The 22,641-nt window shown below is 39.0% G+C and overlaps 1 long non-coding RNA gene across 2 annotated transcripts in view; it reads right to left on the reverse strand.

Annotated features, from left to right (window-relative positions):
• Nucleotides 1–22,641, reverse strand: part of LOC139176366 (uncharacterized) — a 156,265-nt gene that overhangs the window by 32,440 nt on the left and 101,184 nt on the right. Inside the window, exons 1-2 of one of the 2 annotated variants that reach the window (XR_011560780.1) lie at nucleotides 19,926–20,357; nucleotides 18,372–18,488 (exon numbers count right to left, since the gene is read on the reverse strand). This is a non-coding gene — a long non-coding RNA (uncharacterized lncRNA). Of the gene's footprint in view, nucleotides 1–18,371; nucleotides 18,489–19,925; nucleotides 20,358–22,641 lie in introns of those variants that run through there. The other variant, XR_011560781.1, reaches the window with a different exon arrangement.

Consider the following 22,641-nt stretch of genomic DNA (forward strand, 5'->3'; position numbering starts at 1 on the left):
TTATAGGGGACTGGAATGCAAAAGTAGGAAGTCAAGAAACACCTGGAGTAAAAGGCAAATTTGGCCTTGGAATATGGAATGAAGCAGGGCAAAGACTAATAGATTTTTGCCAAGAAAATGCACTGGTCATAGCAAACACCCTCTTTCAACAACACAAGAGAAGACTCTATACATGGACATCACCAGATGGTCGACACCGAAATCAGACTGATTATATTCTTTGCAGCCAGAGATGGAGAAGCTCTATACAGTCAACAAAAACAAGACCAGGAGCTGACTGTGGCTCAGTTCATGAAATTCTTATTGCCAAATTCAGACTGAAATTGAAGAAAGTAGGGAAAACCACTAGACCATTCAGGTATGACCTAAATCAAATCCCTTATGATTATACAGTGAAAGTGAGAAATATATTTAAGGGACTAGATTTGATAGACAGAGTGCCTGATGAACTATGGACAGAGGTTCATGACACTGTACAGGAGACAGGGATCAAGACCATCCCCATGGAAAAGAAATGCAAAAAAGCAAAATGGCTGTGTGGGGAGGCCTTACAAATAGCTGTGAAAAGAAGAGAAGCAAAAAGCAAAGGAGAAAAGGAAAGATATAAGCACCTGAATTCAGAGTTCCAAAGAATAGCAAGAAGAGATAAGAAAGCCTTCCTCAGCGACCAATGCCAAGAAATAGAGGAAAACAACAGAATGGGAAAGACTAGAGATCTCTTCAAGAAAATTAGAGATACCAAGGGAACATTTCATGCAAAGATGGGCTCGAAAAAGGACAGAAATGGTATGGACCTAACAGAAGCAGTAGATATTAAGAAGAGGTGGCAGGAATACACAGAAGAACTGTACAAAAAAAGATTTTCATGACCAAGATAATCATGATGGTGTGATCACTCAACTAGAGCCAGACATCCTGGAATGTGAAGTCAAGTGGGCCTTAGAAAGCATCACTACGAACAAAGCTAGTGGAGGTGATGGAATTCCAGTGGAGCTCTTTCAAATCCTGAAAAATGATGCTGTGAAAGTACTGCCCTCAATATGCCAGCAAACATCGAAAACTCAGCAGTGGCCACAGGACTGGAAAAGGTCAGTTTTCATTCCAATCCCAAAGAAAGGCAATGCCAAAGAATGTTCAAACTGCCGCACAATTGCACTCATCTCACAAGCTAGTAAAGTAATGCTCAAAATTCTCCAAGCCAGGCTTCAACAATACATGAACCGTGAACTTCCAGATGTTCAAGCTGGTTTTAGAAAAGGCAGAGGAACCAGAGATCAAATTGCCAACATCCTCTGGATCATGGAAAAAGCAAGAGAGTTCCAGAAAAACATCTATTTCTGCTTTATTGACTATGCCAAAGCCTTTGACTGTGTGGATCACAAGAAACTGTGGAAAATTCTGAAAGAGATGGGAATACCAGACCACCTGACCTGCCTCTTGAAAAACCTGTATGCAGGTCAGGAAGCAACAGTTAGAACTGGACATGGAACAACAGACTGGTTCCAAATAGGAAAAGGAATATATCAAGGCTGTATATTGTCACCCTGCTTATTTAACTTGTATGCAGAGTACATCATGAGAAAAGCTGGGCTTGCAGAAGCACAAGCTGGAATCAAGATTGCCAGGAGAAATATCAATAACCTCAGATATGCAGATGACACCACCCTTATGGCAGAAAGTGAAGAGGAACTCAAAAGCCTCTTGATGAAAGTGAAATTGGAGAGTGAAAAAGTTGGCTTAAAGCTCAATATTCAGAAAACGAAGATCTGGCATCTGGTCCCATCACTTCATGAGAAATAGATGGGGAAACAGTGGAAAAAGTGTCAGACTTTATTTTTGGGGGCTCCAAAATCACTGCAGATTGTGACTGCAGCCATGAAATTAAAAGACACTTACTTCTTGGAAGGAAAGTTATGACCAACCTAGATAGCATATTCAAAAGCAGAGACATTACTTTGCCAACAAAGGTTCGTCTAGTCAAGGCTATGGTTTTTCCTGTGGTCATGTATGGATGTGAGAGTTGGACTGTGAAGAAGGCTGAGCACCGAAGAATTGATGCTTTTGAACTGTGGTGTTGGAGAAGACTCTTGAGAGTCCCTTGGACTGCAAGGAGATCCAACCAGTCCCTTCTGAAGGAGATCAGCCCTGGGATTTCTTTGGAAGGAATGATGCTAAAGCTGAAACTCCAGTACTTTGGCCACCTCATGCGAAGAGTTGACTCATTGGAAAAGACTCTGATGCTGGGAGGGATTGTGGGCAGGAGGAGAAGGGGACGACAGAGGATGAGATGGCTGGATGGCATCACCGAGTTGATGGACATGAGTCTGAGTGAACTCCGGGAGTTGGTAATGGACAGGGAGGCCTCGCGTGCTGCAATTCATGGGGTAGCAAAGAGTCGGACACGACTGAGCGACTGAACTGAACTGAACTGAATATCAACTGAATGCTTTCTACACACCAATCAGTGTTCAACATACTCTACATCCACTAATACCTTTTGTATGCACAACCATAAGAAATTCTATTACAGTCAGTATTTTGTACAAGTTGAAAGCGGGATACAAAGAGGTGAAGTAAAATAACTTAACCTGAAGCTATACAATGGCTAAAGGAGGGATTCAAAATTAGGTAGTCTGTCTTCTGTTTCCACATTTTTAACCTCCACATGATACACTGCATTGTAATTAGTCAAATGGACAAGGCTCCTATCTGCCATTCAAGGGTGTCTCCATTCCTGCCATCTGTCTTTTTTTTTCTTTGTTTTTGTAGAATATGTGCTACCCCTAACTCAAAGGGCATGGCGCTCAGAAGCATAGTGATAACATATGAGTCTTCCAGGGCAGAAAGCTCACTGTCAATAAGAATCTCCAGACATAGTTCTGAAGGGGCCATTTTTCTTTTACTGCTAAGAGTTTCCAAAGAAAGACATTCTAGGTGATATAGTTATTTCTCTTTCTTTCCTTATAATCATAAATAAAAGGCTAAAGTGTGCAGATCTAATAGTGTGCTAAGTGTAACACTTTCATACTCTAGTTATTATAACATTTATTGCCTATTTTAGATGAAGAAATACATTTTGGAAGGCAAAAGAAGCTCTTCAGTATCTACTAAGTGGTAGAGCTCAGGTTTAAGACAATTTCTGTCTGAATCCAAAGCGCACACCTCTAACCACTAATCTGAAAAGGTGCAACAACATAACGTAATTCACTTCACAGAGAATTGTGACCCTATATGGGGATGACTCTAGGAGAATTTTAGGAGGAGGAGAGCACTTTGAATCTGGCTCATATTGCCATTTTTCCTACTTCAAAGAGCAAAAATCTCTGAGGTAATTATGAAGTGTCTCTCTCTCTTTTTTTTTTTTTTTAACAAATCCTTGATGACTATGATATTTAGAAAATGCTAGGATTAGGTACCTATTCCAGAACTTTCCCTACCTGAAAAGAAAGCACAAACAAATACCTGAAAAATATACTTGAGAATATTTAGCCAAAAGGATTTTTAGGCAGAAAGATGCTATATCTTTCTGCCCTCATATGCTCTCCACTGTCACTTACAAGATACTAGAATATTTTTTTATAAATATTAAATGAAAAAAGAATATAATTTTATTTGGCTCTAAATACTGACCAAAAAGGTTTTTGTTGCCAGATTGCTTTTCTTCCCTCATGATGTTTGATATATATATCAAGAAAAATACTATTTTACTTTAAAGACTATTACACATTTAAATAATAGAATTAAGTGAACAAATATTTATTATGAACACATCCTAATGACTTGTGTAGCTAAAAGAAAAATATTTTATCAATGGATATGAATGTAAAATATGGAGCATTTGATCCTTGAAAAATTTTGGCTTTGAGATAACTAAGATAGTTCATATCTTCAAAAATCTTTACATAGCCTTCATGACAGGGCAAAGTTTTTTTATCTTCCATTTCTGGCAATCTGTGATAAAATCATTCAAACTTTGAATCAATAACTATTTCACAGAGGAAAAACAAAAATCAAACGAACAATCTAATGAAGCAACTTAGAACACCAATGGGCACACGCAACAAAGTCTCAAAAAATTCCTGCCCTTTCTAGTAAAAAGACCAGGAAATGACTAGCAATACAGAAAACGTTTATGCAATAATTATCGTACTCAAACTAAAGACTACAAGAAAACCTAATCCCAACCCCAACCCACCAACACAAGATAACTGGGGAGCCTAGATTTTTACCTCATGTGGTTGTAACTAGGAATGGCTCCAACTCCCAGGGTTCTGATTCTGAGAAGCCTAAGTGGTAAGCAGGGCCCTTCATTCCCATCAACTGGTAACAAGTTCCCTTCTACTTGTGGTGTCAGTAGAAACCAAGTGAGGTAGAAGACCTGTGCTTCCCCCACACCAGTCAATAATCAGGTACACTTCTCAATGGGCTGGTGTCAAAGGAGGCCTAGTAGAAAATCAGGAATTCTACTACCACTAATTGCAATGAGGCCAACCTATCTCTGGTATCACCCACTGCTCTATGGTGTCAGTGTCAATGGAAACCAACAGTAAGCAGTAATAAAGTATCTTTGCCCTCCCCAGCCAGCGTGATATCATGAAAACCTAGTATAGAGTCAGAACTTCCAACCCTGTCCTGCAGTAATGAAGAATTTTTCCCCTGCTAGAGTGTCAAAAGAGGTTAGATGGGGAATTGGACTTCCACTCCCACTTGACAGTAATGAGGTAGCACCCCTCTTTCCCCACCAGCCCAGTGTTAAATGAAGTCAGCTAAAGCACACATTTAACTAAGATCCAGAGTCTCACAACATAATACTCAAAACATACAGTTATACTTAAAAATCATTTGGTATAATCAGAACCAGAAAAACTCAATTTGAATGAGAAATGGCAATCAACAGACACCAACACCAAGATGACACAGATGTTGTAATTATCTCACTAGGACTGTAAAGCAGCCATCATAAATATGCTTCAATAAGTAATTACAAACATGCTTGAAACAAATGAAAAAATATAATACCTTGGCAAAGAAATAGAAGACATTAAGAAGAATCAGTAACTAAACTAAAAAAAAGCACTAGATGAGCTCAATAGCAGAATGGAAATGACAAAGAAAAAAATCAGTGAGCTTGAAAATAAAACAATAGAAGTCCCCCAATCTGAACAACAGAGAGAAATGGACTGAAACAACAAGTGATCAAAACTTTAAAATGTATAGAGGTGAAGAAGACAGTAGTCGTTGCCAGGGATTAGGAATGTATGGGAGGTAGGGATGTGACTATAAAGAGGTTGTAACATGAGGAAGATCTTAGAAGTGATAGGATACTTCTATATCTTTATCGCATTGGTGGTTCCATGGAGCTACATGTGTGATAAGATGTCACAGAACTACACACACACACCACTATCAATTTACTAAATTTAATACTTTTCATTACTGTTCTTATTTATTTTTTCAGTAAAAAATTTCACAAGTGTAGTGGCCTTAAGCAATGGAATTTATTATCACACAGTTCTGGGTCACAAGTCTGGGCACAGCATGGCTCAGCTGATTTTTTACTCCTGGTTTCATGGAGCCTAAATCATGGTGCTGGCAGGTTGCATTCCTTCGAGAGGTTTTGGGTTAACTCCACTTTCAATCTCATGCAGGTTATTGGTAGAATTCAGTTCCTTGTGGTTGTAAGATGAAAACCTCTGCTTCCCTACTGGGTATTGGTAGGGGTCATTATTAATTTCCAGAGGTTACCTGTATTTCTTGGCTCATGGACTCCTTTCTTCATCGTCAAAGCCAGCAGTTGCAGGTCAAGTACTTCTCACTCTCCAAATGTCTCTGACCTTTCTCTCTGCTTTCATTTATCCTCTGTTTTCTTCTTTCCACCACATCTGATTTCAATTGGAGAAATTTTCTCTGCATTCAAGGGCTCAAGTGATTAGATTATGTCAAACTGGACAATCCAGGATAAATGTCCTTATTTTAAGATCCATAAACTTATGGCATTGGTATATTTCCTTCAAAGCAGTACCTGGGTTAGTGTTCAAATAATCAGGAGATGGGAATCTTGAGGAGACATTGCTAAAATTCTGCTTATCACAATTATGCAAAATATAACCATGGGAGGAAACTGGATAAAGGTTATATCGAATCTCTATGCCATTTTGGCAACTTTTTGTGAATTTATAATTACTTCAAAATGAAAAGTTTTTAAAATGCATAGAAGAAAACTAAAAGCAAAATAAATATATTTTCTATCAAAAAATATTTTCCACCACCAGAGGACCTACAGTGAAAGAAATACTAGGGAAGATCCTTAAAGTAGGAAAATTTTTATCTCAGTTGGAGATATGGAATTGCAGGAAACAAAGACACTTAAAAGGGTAAATATGTGAGGAAAATCTAAGTTAATATTAATTTTATAATACAGTAAAAATGACAGGCTAGGTTTAAAATATATATAGAATTGAAATGCACATCAAGAATAGCATAAAGAGAAGGAAGGACTTAAATGGAGTTCAAGTGTTTTAATATATTTACTTTTATATAATATATTTACTTATATATACTTTTATATAATTTTAATATATTGTTAGGAAGTTTAAAATGATTAAACTGAAGATGACACTAGAAAAGTTAAGGATGTATATTATAGTCTTTAGTGTAACCACTAAATGGGTGATGAAAGATTGTATTAACAAGCCGACAGAGACAAAGAAGTGGGAAAATAAAAGATTCTGCCACATTCACCCAAAAGATAACTAGAAAGGAGAAACCAGCAATGAATATTAGGTGGGACAAAGAGAAGATTCAAATATATCAACAAATACATTAAATGTAAGCAGGCCACATCTTCCAATTAAAAGGCAAAGACTGTAAGAACAGATAACAAAAAACTACACGCTGCTTAGAAGAAACACATTTAACGTAAAGAGACAAGTTGAAAGTAAAGGATGGAAAAAAAAATGCACATAAAGCTACTCTTCCACAAAAAAGACACCCTAATATAGCTATGTTAAAATCACACAAAAAAAGAGATTAAATAAAACTGATAGAGATATTTTATGATGTTGAAAGTGCCAATCTTCCCAGAAGATATAATTCTTAACATGTAGGTACTAATAGCATAACAAAATATGTTAAGTAAAAACTGGCAGAATTAATAAAATTTGGCAAATTCACAAGTGTGGTTAGAGATTTTATTAAGCATTTCTCAGTAACAAAATAGATTAAAATAAATCAGGAAGGATATAAAATATTTGAATTAGCACAACTAATAAACTTTATCTAATTCACATATGTATAATAACATTTAAGAACATTCATTTTAATGCCCACAGAACATTTTAAAAAATTGTACATATAAACCAAGCAGCTAGTCTTAAACTGCAAAAGATTGAAATCATACAATGTTCTTTTATTACAGTGGAATTAAGACTGAAATCTATAACAACATTAAAAATTAACTAGAAGATGGTTAAATGTTTGGAAACTAAGTAATACATTTGTAAAGAACACATGGGTCAAAAAAAGAAATTCCAATGAAAATTAGAAAATGTTTGGAAGTGAAAAAATAACTGAAATATGGTATATCAAAATTCACAGAGTACAGCAAAAACTTGTGCTTGAAGGAAAATTTATAGCTTTATTTGTATATATTAGGGGAAAATGTCAGGCTAAAAATCCAATAACATTTCTAGAGAAGTTAGAAATAGAAGAGTAAATGTTATCCTGCCTTTTTTTATTTGCAAATGTTTTAAATCCTTGAGTTTTCAAGCTAGAGCTTTCTAAATCCATATATTCTTTGAAGAGATGTCGTAATTGTTGGATTTAAAATGATAGGTGCCTCTAGGAGGAACTCACCATTAGTCAGTTTAGAGGGTTTAATCAAAACCCCTAATTTGTATTTGAAATTGTTGCTGCCATATTGTGAACCTGTTAACAGCATCTATATCTTAATGGAGATTTAATGTGGCTGTATTTTCTAGTTTGAAATGCTATTGTAAGTATTAATACATGTTTTTAAAGCTCTTATAAATCTGTAGATGAAAAGATCAATATAAATGCAAAAGCTTGGTTTTTCAAACCATTTACAATGTTCAGAATAAAAGAAAGAAGAGAAAAATTGAAATGTGAACTGAACCACAAAATTGGAGTGTTTTCTTTCCTCTCTTCATTTTTAAAACAAGCAAGGCTCAGAGTAATAAAAGATAAAGGTAGCTATAGAATTGGTTTTCCAACTCATGAACAGTAGTTCTAAAAATAAGCTAACTGGCTGAAGAAAGACATAGGAAGCTCTTAAATAAAACAAGTAACTAGTATTTTTCAATTTGATAATAATGAGAAAGTAGGTATCAAATTTGACCAAACTTTTCAGTGGATTTCTTATTATTCACTCACCAACTCATTCATTCAACCACACATAAATCCAAGAGATACTTGTTAACTCTGACAGGCACTGTAATAGTGCAGGAGATATAATGGTGAGCAGAGACGCGCTTTCTTTCCTCTTGGTTAGGAGAGAACGACATTAAAACAGTCAAATAAATAAATAAATAAGTACAGACTGAGATTCTCTCCTATGACAGAGAGGCACAGGGCATTTTGTGAGATTAACAGGACATTTGGTGTAGAGGGTATGAGAAAGCTCGCGCTAGAAGGTCTTATATGAGCATCAGTTTGTAAGATAGAGGTTGGTTAATTAGGTCAAAGAGAGAAGTGAAGGGGAAGAGCCTTCTGGGCAGAAGAAATAATACAAACAAAGGCTTCTGGTTGGTGTAAGGAACTGAATCAAGGCCAGTGCAGCCAAACAAAGAACATGAGGGGAGAGAAGGAAAGGGGGAAGCTGAACAGAGAGTGAAGAAGGTGGGATGGAAGTGTGGAGGTCAGCAGAGATTCCTGGAGTCTCAAAGGCCATCTTCAAGGTTTTTTCTCTCTCCTAATAGCAAAGCAAAACTGGGAATGGTTTTTACTTTCTTCAGATTGGCCAGGGCTTTAGCTTCCAAGGGGAGGCAATGTCCTTCCAAACATTGTTCCAAGCTCCAACCTACCATCTTCTCACATAAATGATGCAGAAGATCCCCATTGATCTCCTGGAACGGGGGAAGTGACACCTGTTAAAAAATACTGTACTAAACATATCATTTCCTTGCTAAAACCTGTCACTTCTCTTTGCCAAATCTACTTTTAATGATTCCTGCTTCTGCCAACCCATTATATGTACCGTCGCCTACACAAATCGTTCCTACTTTCTTCCACTTTTGGTCATGTTGCTCTTTGCTCCATGAATGTCATATGCAGCTTTCACCTAAACTGCAACTATCTTACACAACAAGCTCGAAGTTGCATCTCCCTTTTCTTTTGGACATTCCCACCCACAGCCAGGTCCTTCTGGCCTGCATTGCACACTCACTAAGCACACCCCATAAGCAAAGAAAGCTCTCAGGAAATTTGCAGAGCTGGAAGTGAGAAGCCACCAACGTGCATTGGAAAACGATGTTCCTGTAGGATGTGGTAGGAGTACTTTCAGCAGCTGCCACAACCATTTCATACTTTTGCTGTTGCACGTATTTCTACTTGTAATTCTTTTCTTCCAATTTTTATATTTTAAAAAGCTTACCCAGAGATTTTGCCTCTCCACAAGGACTTTCCTAATTGCACCAACGTAATGTGGTCTTTTCAGGCTGGAAGTTTCTGTGATTCTTATTGTGCATCATATTACAGTCTGCCTTGGATTATATTTATTTATATGTGGATTTCAATGATTGACTCCTGAAATTTGTGATCCCCACATTTCTTTTTTTTTTTTTCCTGCAAGGCCTAACAATATTTTGCCCATAGTAAGTGCTCAATAAATACTGGTTGGATTAAATTGTGTTCCACATTAAAAATGACTAAGCACAAAATGTACTTATGTTCTCCACCATGCAAGTGTTATAGTCAGCCTCTTGGGAAATGTTTGCTGGAACATCTCTTCTCCTTCTTTAATGAATTTTGATCTTACATCACATTTCAATGCCTTGGAGATACAAAAGACAAATATATCCTCATGTAATTTAAATGACAATCAGCGGGCTATTTTTTCCTTATTAATATACAGAATGTTGGTGGTCACAGCAGGTAACTGATGAGACTGATGTCAACGTCCTGATAATTGTCTGCCTGATTGCTCCCAGTCTGGGAGGCTGCATAATCACAGAAACAACAAGTGATTTGATCAGGACCGGGATAGTTCATCGATTGTCCTCAAGTGAGCTGGGTGTTGGCATTGGATGAGCTAACTGTGATATATCAGGGGAGCCCCTCAGGAAGAAATCAATATTAAGATTTCAAAATATTATAGAAAGGAACTACAGGAAGCTTCTATGAGATGCAATCCTAGGAGTACTTGGTGTCATGGAAGGAGACTTGATGCGATCAGTCATCACATCAGACTCTATTAATTGGGACTCCAGCCAAAGGCATTTAAAAAGGTTTGAGGATCCTAACAGATGACTCAGCCATTTGATTACTTTGACTTCCATGCTTCTCAACAGTTTTCTAAACAGTCTGAACTATATATTAACCAACTGTTAACAAAAATATTCTCCAAACAAAATCATTGTTTCTCCAATGGAATCATTGTTCATTCCATTCTCCAATGGAAATCATTGTTTCCATTACAGGATAGGGAAATATGCAGGTGACAAGGCCTTAGTAGTGATTAAAGGACATATTACTTTTGACAATGACTTTTAATACATAAAAATGTTGCACATATGTTGAAATTTTATCCTTCACTTGACAGCATTTTTAGATAAGCGACATTCGCACAATTAGGTAATCTACCTTGTGGGTTGAATATTCCCAAACTTTGGCATACAGGCTTTCCTTGCTCCAAGCTATTGCCATTCCTGTCTGGTTCTTTGGAGTCAATTTTACTTTTAATTTAAAACCTTTCAGTAGCCAGGTTTCTCCCCTTCCTTATACATTATGCTCACTGATTTATGACATCTAGGAGTTCAAGGAAAGCAAAAGGATACAGCAAAGTTCATACCTAACTGGTACTGCTGTGCTGATTTGGCACAAGAGCTTTCTGAACTTGGTAAGTGCTGAAAACTAATTTGTCCTCTGTGAAGCACCTTTATGAGTTCTTTGTAGTCCCCAATCTCTGAGGATCTCCAACATGCTATTCTTTCCCTAAAGATTAACACATTTCTACCCTTTTTCAGACTTTAAGAATACAGCAATACCATTAGCTTCTCTCAGCCAAAGTCCATTTGTTCTTCTAGATGGTCTTCTGAGTTAAGACTTCTTTTGCAAAAACACCAGGGAAAACTCACACATTCTCCCAACTAAGTCTGTAAGTACAATTATTTTCCAAAGGGTAGACACAGAAGCCAGCTTCTCATTTTACATATTTCTCACAGAAAGCAGAAGGCAGAGCCCAGTCCACAGTGTCTCCACCAAAATACATTAAGCTTTTCTAACAATTTCCTTTGACCAAGGGCTTGCAATTGTCCATTACCCACTGAACTATGGCTTGACAAGTCTTTGGTCAGGCTTCTCTCTTCCCTATATGTCCCTAAACTCTGGCTTACTTTGAAAGATTACTTAAGTACATGTGCTTTAACAGATCATTCTGAGAATCAGCTGATCATTTAGAGAAATATTTCCTGTTAAACTTCCCTGATTATGCTTTCTTCTCACCCCTACCAGTTACCCTGTCCCCCATAGAGTTCCTGCTAGTCCTGTTTTGTTGTTGTTCAGTGGCTAAATCGTGTCTGACTCATCGTGACTCCATAGACTGAGGGTTCCCTGCCCTTCACTATCTTCTGGAATTTGCTCAAACTCATGTCCATTAATTTGGTGATGCCATCCAACCACCTCATTCTTTCTTAACTCCCTCTCCTCCTGCCTTCAATCTTTCTCAGCATCAGGGTCATTTCCAATGAGTTGGCTCTTCCCATCAGGTGGCCAAAGTATTGGAGCTTCAACTTTAGTATCAGTCTTTCCAATGAAAGGTTGAATATTGATTGATGGTTTGATTTTCTTGCATCCAAGGGACTCTCAAGAGTCTTCTCCAGTACCACAGTTTGAAAGTATCAATTCTTTGGTGCTCAGCCTTCTTTATAGGCCAACTCTCATGTCTGTACATGACTACTGGAAAAACCACAGCTTTGACTATAAGGACCTTTGTCAGCAAAGCAATGTCTCTGCTTTTAGTACACTGTCTAGGTTTCTCATAGCTTTTCTTCCAAGGAGCAAACGTCTTCTAATTTCATGGTTGAAGTCAATGTCTGCAGTGATTTTGGAGCCCAAGAAAAGAAAATCTGTCACTGTTTCCACTTTTTCCCCATCTATTTGCCATGAAGTGATGGGGCCGTTGTTGAGTTTTAAGTCAGCTTTTTCATTCTCCTCTTTCACCTTCATCAAGAGGCTCTTCAGTTCCTCTTCACTCTCTGCCAATAGGGTGGTTTCATCTGTATATCTGAGATTATTGATATTTATCCCTGCAATCTTGATTCCAGCTTGTGATTCATCCAGACCAGCATTTCACATGATGTACTCTGCACATAAATTAAGTAAGCAGGGTGACAATATACAGTCTTAAAGTACTCCTTTCCCAATTTTGAACCAGTCTGTTGTTCCATGTCCAGTTCTAACTGTTGCTTCTTGATCTTCATACAGGTTTCTCAGGAGACAGGTAAGGTGGTCTGGTATTCCCATCTCTTTAAGAATTTTCCAGTTTGTTGTGATCCATACAGTTAAAGGCTTTTGAGTAGTCAATGAAACAGAAGTAGTGTTTTTATTTATTTATTTTTTTCCTTTCTGGAATTACCTTGTTTTCTCAATGATCCAGTGGATCTTTGAGATTTTGGCAATTTGATCTTTGGTTCCTCTGACTTTTCTAAATCCAGATTATACATTTGGAAGTTCTCAGTTCACATACTGAAATTTGCTCAAACTCATGTCCATTTAGTTGGTGATGCCATCCAACCATCTCATTCTCTGTCACCTTATCCTCCTGCCTTCAATCTTTCCCAACATCAGGGTCTTTTCCAATGAATCAGCTCTTCACATCAGGTGGCCAAAGTATTGGCACTTCAGCTTCAGCATCAGTTCTTCCAATGAATGTTCAGGGTTGATTTCCTTTACAATTGACTGGTTTGATCTCCTTGCAGTTCAAGGGACTCTCGAGAGTCTTCTCCAGCACCACAGTTCAAAAGTTTCAATTCTTTGGAGCTCAGCCTTCTTTATGGTCCAACTCTCACATCCATACATGACTGCTGGAAAAACCAGAGCACCACCTGGGAAGCCCAATTTGTAGGGTGCATCACTTCTTTTAAAGGAAGGACTTGATATGTATGTTTGGCTTAGTCAGTTCAGTCAGTTTAGTTCAGTCGCTCAGTTGTGTCAGACTCTGCGACCCCATGAATCGCAGCACACCAGGCCTTCCTGTCCATCACCAATTCCCAGAGTTCACTCAGACTCACGTCCATTGAGTCAGTGATGCCATCCAGCCATCTCACCCTCTGTCGTCCCCTTCTCCTCCTGCCCCCAATCCCTCCCAGCATCAATGGGAAATAGATGGGGAAACAGTAGAAACAGTGTCAGACTTTATTTTGGGGGGCTCCAAAATCACTACAGATGGTGACTGCAGCCATGAAATTAAAAGACGCTTACTCCTTGGAAGGAAAGTTATGACCAACCTAGATAGCATATTCAAAAGCAGAGACATTACTTTGCTAACAAAGGTCCATCTAGTCAAGGCTATGGTTTTTCCAGTGGTCATGTATGGATGTGAGAGTTGGACTGTGAAGAAAGCTGAAGAATTGATGCTTTTGAACTGTGGTGTTGGAGAAGACTCTTGAGTGTCCCTTGGACTGCAAGGAGATCCAACCAGTCCATTCTAAAGGAGATCAGCCCTGGGATTTCTTTGGAAGGAATGATGCTAAAGCTGAAACTCCAGTACTTTGGCCACCTCATGCAGTTAGTACATTGAAACATTATGATTTTACATATCATAAATTATGATTTTACATAATCATAAAAATTGTGATTTTACAACTGTGAGTTTTCCAGTTATAGGGCAGTGCATGGGGCAAACGTTGGAAGTAAAAAACTGTTCGAGAAAAAAAAGTGTGATTTTTTTTTCAGTTAAATCTTTGAAAAGTTCTAAGCATATGAATGCAAATTTCCCCATTATGTCTGATAGCACAGATTATTATATTAAGGAGAACATTTTTAGCTAAGTAATGTATACCCATCTTGTAATGTCCTTTTCAAAACTAAAATATCCCACCTAGTTAGGCAAAGGGCAGGTTATACAGAGCCCTAAACTCCAGGGTGAGAAGTCTGCATTTTATTCCCAGTGAGATGGAAGGTTTTGGATGATTTCCAACAAGGAATCCTCATAATTTACACTTTTAAAAGCTCCCTCTTGGCTCTTAGGGTGGAGAAAGAATGCTAGAAGGACAGGAATAGCAGTTAGGAATACAGTCTAGATAAAAGATGATGGCTATTTGGACACAGTGCAGCTACCAAGCAACTCAGAATGAATCTTTCGGGGGCCGAGGCTGAAGAAACTGTCAAGTCACACAAAAGGGCATACTTAAGTAGGGTGCATGCTTTTTGTTTTCTCTCACCTTTTTTGCTTTCACAGGGCACATATTCACCCATCTTCACCACATATTACCCCCAACTCCTGCCCTGGCTGTGGTCACCTTAGACTTCTTTCTCTCTTCAACAATTTTAATCTTGGCAACTGAGAAGACATTAACTTTGAGTATCAAGTACTCAAAAACTTTAGGTATAAAACACCGATCACCCTTTAACTTCAGAGAAAGTAGGCGAAAAGCACTACCACCTAGTGGTCATTGCACTGTTTGATATCTACCCTTCCTGGGTTCAAATTCTAGATCCAGTGATAATCAACTATGATCTCGGACAAGCTGCTGAAATCCTCTGTGCCTCAATCGCCTTATATGTAAAACAGGAATACCAACAGTACATATCTCACATGATTGTTACAAAGATTCCATGAGTTGACATTTACAAAGTGCTTAGAACTCTACCTAACACGTAATAATGCTACTTGGGTATTTGCTCTTATCATTTCTTACCTTTTACAGCTGCATGAGAAATAGATAAATAATGCCTGAAAAGCACTCAGCACAGGGGCTCACACATATAAAGTGAGCATCCAATGAATGCTCAACTATTATTACTTTGCTCAAATATGACACAAACCTTAGCAATGATCCTTTTTTTTTTTTTTTTTAACCTATCTTGCAGTTTCTATTTTCTTTTTCAGCCCCTATGAGGTCATCTATGCCTGTGCCTGTGTCTGCAATGAGTATATTTAACCTTGGAGCCAAGACAAAAGATACTGGAAAAGAGGCAGAAGACACAGGCTCATTTCCCAGTTTTTCTGCTTTATTTAAAAAATAGATAAAACTGCTTCTCTTAAGAGTTAGGTACCACATTTTTGAGACTCCAGCTGAGGTAAATTCGTTGAATAGGTCATTAATTTTAGCACTCTTACATGAAATGAAAGCAGTTTTAGAAAGTGTGCCTTTGTCTGGGTTAATTAGTAAATGAGAATATTGGGACTTTAGTGCATTTTTTTGCTTCAGCAATTCCTGTAATTATTTTTTTAGGTTCATGTTCCATATAAACTGTATTACAAAGATACTTTTAATACCCATTTTGTGATACAGGAATATTAGTAGTGTTCAAGATACATCAGGGGACGGAGGACAGTATAAGGGCTGTGTTGCTTAAAGAAAAGAAAGAAACTAAAGAGAAAGGAATTGAGGAAAAGAGATGAGGCTGTCAAAACGAGAAAGGACACAGTGAAGAGAGAACAGCACCAAAAGGAGGCTCCCTTAAGAGCCTGTTCCATTTTGCCATCTGACTCCCTGGATCCAAACCTCATTTTTATCATCTTAATGTTTATATTGTTAGTGACATCCTTGACTTCTGTAACTTCTGCAAGCCTCTTAAGGAATCTCTCCAATTATTGGAGTTTTTCACAGATCTTTAAAAGTATCTGGCAGCAAGATTATGTTACATGACAGTAAACAGATGCTTAGTCATGGAATGATGAGTACAGGTGCTAGGTGCTGCCTGAATCAGTGCAGAGTATATTTTTTTCCCTTCCTTTTGGTTTCAACCAATTTATTAGAATAAAATTGGCATCAGATGCCCAGATTAACATGTATACTGCCTCCTTTATTTGGCTGTAAAAAAAAAAAATTAGAGAATCCCTTCCGCTCACATCCCCATATTGTCTGCTGCTCCAGGTTAAACTGTAGTGTGATATGTATCCAACCTGCCTGGATGAGGGGAAGGCTCATTCTTGTGCGCAGTGTAGTGATGACTGTGCAAAATTACAAGAAGGTCAAGAAGAAACCTGGAAAGCACCCGAGGAAGATAGAGTTTTATAAAACTATATAAGGTCATTGAGTCAGAAGCAGTTTTCCTTGTTCCAGGACTATCTGGCTAGTTTGGGAATTAAGGTTTAGAGAGTAACAAAATCTGTATCAGATAATTTACATAGTCATTTTATCCATCCTTTGCTACCATGTTATAAAGTATCAAAAGCCCTATTTTACAGATTGGAAAACTGGTTCAGAGGAGTAAAATAACCAGCCTAAGGTGATGCTGCATGTTGGAGTATTTATAAAATTAAATACTCAAGACAAGTTTGAGTCTAAGATTATCCCTATACCTGTGTGATCAGCAAAGTGATTCCTGGTCTTAAGCACAGGCTTCAGAGAACCAGAACAGGTAGTATTACTCAGGCTGGTGGAATGTAACACAGAGAAAATGACATCACAGATGTTCCTATGTGTCACACACACTAGCTATTTAAGTGTTTGTAACAGAATCCTACTCCAATAGGATTTTAGATGCACATGGCAAAAGAAATCTAATCCTGCCTGGGGCCCAGAACTCCCTGGCAGCTGAGGGTGCAGGGGTTCTCCCCTAGGATCCTGGTGATGGACACAGTGCCTTGTCCTAGGATCCTTGAGGATCCTGAAGCAAAGATTGCTCTTGATTCCAAGAGTCTCCATATCCTACATCTGACCACCCTAGATGGTAAAAAGTGCTCTCTCACCAATCAATGTATCAACCAATCTCATACACACACATACATACACACAAACACACACACATCTCTCCTTCACATCTCTCTTAAGATTTCTTTGCTTCCTAATGTGCTGTGCTGTGCTTAGTCGATCAGTCATGTCTGACTCTTTGTGACCCCATGGACTGTAGCCCACCAGGCTCCTCTGTCCATGGGGATTTTCCAGGCAAGAATACTGGAATGGGTTGCCATGTCCTCCTCCAGGGAATCTTCCCAACCCAGGGATTGAACCCAGGTCTCCAGCATTGTAGGTGGATTCTTTACCATCTGAGCCACCAGGGAAGCCCTTCCTAATAGATTCTCTCAAGAGACTCCATGGAAGCTGGGATGGCTCCAGATCCATAGAACTATGCAGAGACATTTTTGATTATCACAACGACTCATGGGCACTTCTGATCTTTACTCTCATTTACTTCTGGCATAAGGATCAGAGATGCTAAATGTCCCCCAGTCTGTATAAACCCAAACCACACTCCCTGAGCAACAGTCCCTCTGAAGGAGCCCTGCACCCACATCTCCCTACCTTCCCTTCTTCCCACTTTTTAAATCAGTGCCCCATCCCCACCCAACAGCTCATTCCAGCAAGAGCCTTAAGGAAGAGGAGGGGAAATGGATTAACTTATCACCCAAGAAGATAACCTACTGTTCTGAGTTCTGACCTCTGCCGACCCAGGTTCTCCACTTTCTTGGTTCACAGAGAACTTTGCTTTTTGCTTAGCTTGCTGAATACTCTTTATTGGCAGCTACTCAGAAGGCCCCCATTTGAAAGTCCCAGCCTGTGGGGTTGATTTTTGCTGCCAAAAACAGCAGTTGTTGAAGTCAGCTACATATTGCTGGGTCATCCATAAGGGTTTTGCCTTTTTTTCCTATGTGGAAAACATGTGTTCTGCCAAAGTCATGCCTACCCCCAGCATGGGAGCTGACAGGATTCCATTTGCTTCTAGCATAGGGAGAACTGACCCCTATAAATTACATTCTTCAATAATGGCCTGGCCCAGAGAAATCTGGCATCACCCCCAAATCTTTCTCTTTCCAGACTCTTGTAAGCTAGACAAGAGGAAGGGGGAAGGAAGGAGAGCAGTCAGGAACAACTTCTCAGACTCTGACTCGAGCCCCTGGGTGGATGTGATGCTCCTTAGTATCATCCTTAGTAAGATGTGGAAAACTGCCTGGGAAAAATCTGGAGACAGGAACATCAGGGGTTCAGTGCTGACCTTGTTAAGTCTGAGAGGCCTGTTAGACTTACTTAAATGGAGATGTTCGATGGCAGTTTGGTCCGTGAGTTAGACTCCAGGGAGTGGCCAAGATTGAGATATACATTCGGGAGAGATGCACAGTTCTAAGTCTGTGGACTGAAGATGACCTAAAGAGAGAAACAAAAAGACATCTCAGTCTTAGCTGCAAGGTTTAGAACCACTGAGTACAAAATCATTACCGGGTTCTGAGTCTGGCAAATATTACTAACAGACTGTCTAGTTATGATGTCTAGTGTATGAAATTAACTACTGGAGTGTCAGTTTTACATATACCATTGCTGTTTCACAACCCTGAAGTAAAGAGTGAGATGGATATGATGGTGAGGTCATGGATGATTTTTAGTTTCTTTCTATATTGTTCAAATTCTCTACAATGAATGTGCAACAATTCTACTATGAGAAAAACACAATAAATATTTTAAACAGTAATAGCCTATATGTGGTGCACAGTGTACTGCAGTCGGTGATCATAAATTCATGCAAACTCCACCACATTATCAGGTGAACACCAGTGTAAGGGTGGGCATTCCTCCTGTAATTTTAAATGAATTATGTATATAAACGTTTATGATTTTAATGATCTAGAATAATGATGCCTTGGTAAAAGTGGTAAGACCAAGATGTCAGCACGATACTTTGGACATAATAAAAGCACATTTATTGAATAGACAAAAGGTCACAACTAAAAGTCACCCTACATGAGTCTATTAGCTTGAGGAGTTCACAGGCGTGTTCCTTACATTTCTCTGTATCTTTTCCAACTCTCCAAATGCAAAGGGATAGCAAAAATGTAATCAGGGAAAAAATTCTTGGCCACAACTCACATTCCAAAGGAAAAAATAACAACAACAAAATACCCAAGCAAAACCATCAAACCACATCCTGGTAAAAACTTCTCATGTGCCGCGAGGGCATCATCTGGTCCCCATCATTACCAGCTGTGACTTGAACAACCGGAAAAGGCCAGAATGTAGCAAGAGGAGCTAAAATGAAAGGCCCGTGACAAGGCTTTGAAGCTGAGTGTGTTCAGCAGCATTTGTAACTAAGGTGGCGACTAGAGAATTAAAGAAGGAACAGGAGGGCTCAGCCTAAGACGGAGTCACTAGAGCCTATTAATAAAGATGGGAGGAGTCTTTTCAGATCCAAATAAGAATGGCAATTTTCAGATCTATCACAAGAATGTTCTAGTTTTCATTCTGTTGATGTGAATTAATAGCCCACTTGGAGCAGTGTACATGCAGGTACTCAGGGAAATGGGACAGCAAAACTGAAGGACTTTATACCAAGTTGGAAAGAAATGACTCAATACTCTGAAACTGATATCAGCAAACTTAACCCTAACACCAATTTATCACTGCTATATCCTGGAGGCCAGTCCACAGAATCACAACTCCTAAGGATATAAATGTGTGATCAGATAAGTTAATCAAGATAAGCTTCTTACAGCAGAAACTTACATGCAGAGACTTACATGCTATGAGTCTCCCAGAGGGGTAAAACAGAACTGACATTTCCCTCAGTTCTTTGTTTATAAAAACTCTTACCCAGAGCATCCTAGACGAGTGATGTTCCAAAAAACACACTTGATAAATCCTTCTGAGCAGACATTAGGGTCACATAGGATTGATCAGGAAGAACTTTGTGGAAGTTGAAGCAGAGTTTCTAAACAGAGAGGTAAATAATTTGATGGAGAAATAAGAAGATAATTTAAACTGAAGAACCATACAATAGTTCAAAAATTAAATGTGTTTCTGAGGATGAGAACAAGCTATGTCCATGAAAGAGACATGGATTCCAAACTAGGTGTGGCTGAGACAGCTTTCTCTAAGAACTGCGCTGGTGCTGTTCAGTCACTAAGTTCATGTCTGACTCTGCAACCCCATGGACTGTAGCCCCCAAGGCTCCTCTGTCTGTGGGATTTCCCAGGCAGGAATACTAGAGTAGGGTGCCATTTCCTTCTCTGGGAGATCTTCCCAACCCAGGGATCAAACCGCCTCTTCTGCATTGCACAAATCCTAACAAATCAAGTAACTGGAAAAAGTCAACCAGCACTTTGAATTATAAAGAGGTCAAAAGTCAACCAGCACTTTGAATTATAAAGAGGTCAATGAGAAATGGAGGGTGAAGATTGAAGAATCTACTAATCTTATAGATAACATACCACAGAAGAGAATTCTTAATTTTAATAATTTTAAATTATTGTTTTGAATAATTTAAGAGTTGTCACAAATTTATAATGATCTACATATTTCAGAGCTAGTACATATTTAACTAGTTTTTATCAATTTGTCTCTTCTATAAGTTAGATTTGTCCCTTGGAAGACTGCATGCTTTATAAGACAAATTCACAGTACTGTTTAATGCATTTGTTCTTTCGAGAATTCAGAATTATCAACCTTAAGGCAGAAATCCTGCCAGTTATAATCCTATCCTCACAAGACATCATCAAAATGCTGATTCATACTTGACTAAATAAGCTGCATATTAATTACTCATTTCAGTGTCAGAGTATTCATTATATATTGCTTTTTCCAAAGGAGGGAAAGATAAGGAGATGCTGATGCTTCCAGGGCATTTCATTAAAATGCACAATGCAGCAAAAATAAGTTACTTTTGCCCTTTAAATGAATTATGTAGAACAAATCTGTGAAAGTAATAGTGAAACAAAAGGCTTCATCATTTGGAGCCAAAAGGATATTTTTAGTCTCCTCTCTTAAATGCTTTTGGTGGCTCAAATCTATACAAGCTATGCTATAGTTTCTCCAGTCTATACCTCATGTGGAACTATTATCTATGCCTCTAGTTCCTCAGTACATATCTCCTCTCACTTGTATGCTGCTGCTGCTGCTAAGTCGCTTCAGTCGTGTCCGACTCTGTGCGACCCCATAGACGGCAGCCCACCAGGCTCCGCCGTCCCTGGGATTCTCCAGGCAAGAACACTGGAGTGGGTTGCCATTTCCTTCTCCAATGCATGAAAGTGAAAAATGAAAGTGAAGTCACTCAGTCGTGCCCAACTCTTAGTGACCCCATGGACTGAAGCTTAGCAGGCTCCACCATCCATGGGATTTTCCAGGCAAGAGTACTGGAGTGGGGTGCCATTGCCTTCTCCTCTCACTTGTATAGTAGGTTTTAATAAAGTCTGAGGCTACAGGGTGAACCTGACATAGTGGAAACTCATCCTGGACTTGGTCTCTGCTCCCCTGCCGTGTTTCAGGTCTGCCAGAGCAAGTCTTATGTAAGAATGCAAATCATGCTCCATCTGGTTAAATAGTGCTGCATACAGCAGTGCTGTGTGGGCTTCTCTTGTGGCTCAGCTGATAAATAATCTGCCTGCAATGCAGGGGACCTGGGTTCAATCCCTGGGTTGGGAAGATCCCCTGAAGAAGGGAAAGGCTACCCACTCCAGTATTCTGACCTGCAGAATTCCATAGACTGTATAATCCATGAGGTCACAAAGAGTCGGACACGACTGAGCAACTTTAACACAGCATCCAGCTTGTCAGAAGCACTAAAATGGTAGACATTAGGCTGAGGATGGTTATAATTACAAGACTGAAGGGGAAAATGAGAATGAAGCTAATACTGTTTCTTTTTGGAGAACTAGAAAGACAGTACTCACCAAAGTTTCTCACCTTGATGTCAAGAATCCCTTAGAACCAGAACTCAAGCCACACTCCCTTGTAGGGTTTAGGCACAAATGGATATAGTGATATAATTTGATGGCCCAACGGTTTTCTGGATGCAGGCTGAAAAGTCTACTTGTAGGAAGCTTATGCTAAGGGAAAGGGTGAAGATGACCTGATCCTGTTACAAACGCTTAGTTATCAAAATGGAGGAGGTATCCTGGGTACATCCTGGCAAACACATTTCAGACCTGTCCCTGCTCTAGCCTTCTGGATACATGTATACATCCAAGAAAGCAAGATGGAGCTATAAGTGCTCATTAATTATTTATACTAATTTGTATAATACATCTATTGTGATCATACCCTGCCAGAACATTAGGCAAAGGGGTGAAAAATATCACCTTCCTCACTTCCTACGCCTCCACATTCTTCTGACACCAAACTGGTAGGTTTGGTGTTATGGAGTCTCATGTGTTCTTGGTGAATCAGCCCACCAGCTAACTGTGCAGAGCAGAGCACAGGGAGGGACTCGAATGGCCACTGAAGGAGTGTGGAGAAAGGGGACCCCCATGCCAGCAGAGGACATGCAGAGCTGTTTCAGGGAGGCACCATACACAGAACAGCAATTGGAGGA

The sequence above is a fragment of the Bos indicus genome, chromosome 2 (assembly GCF_029378745.1).
Source record: "Bos indicus isolate NIAB-ARS_2022 breed Sahiwal x Tharparkar chromosome 2, NIAB-ARS_B.indTharparkar_mat_pri_1.0, whole genome shotgun sequence".
NCBI lineage: Eukaryota > Metazoa > Chordata > Mammalia > Artiodactyla > Bovidae > Bos > Bos indicus.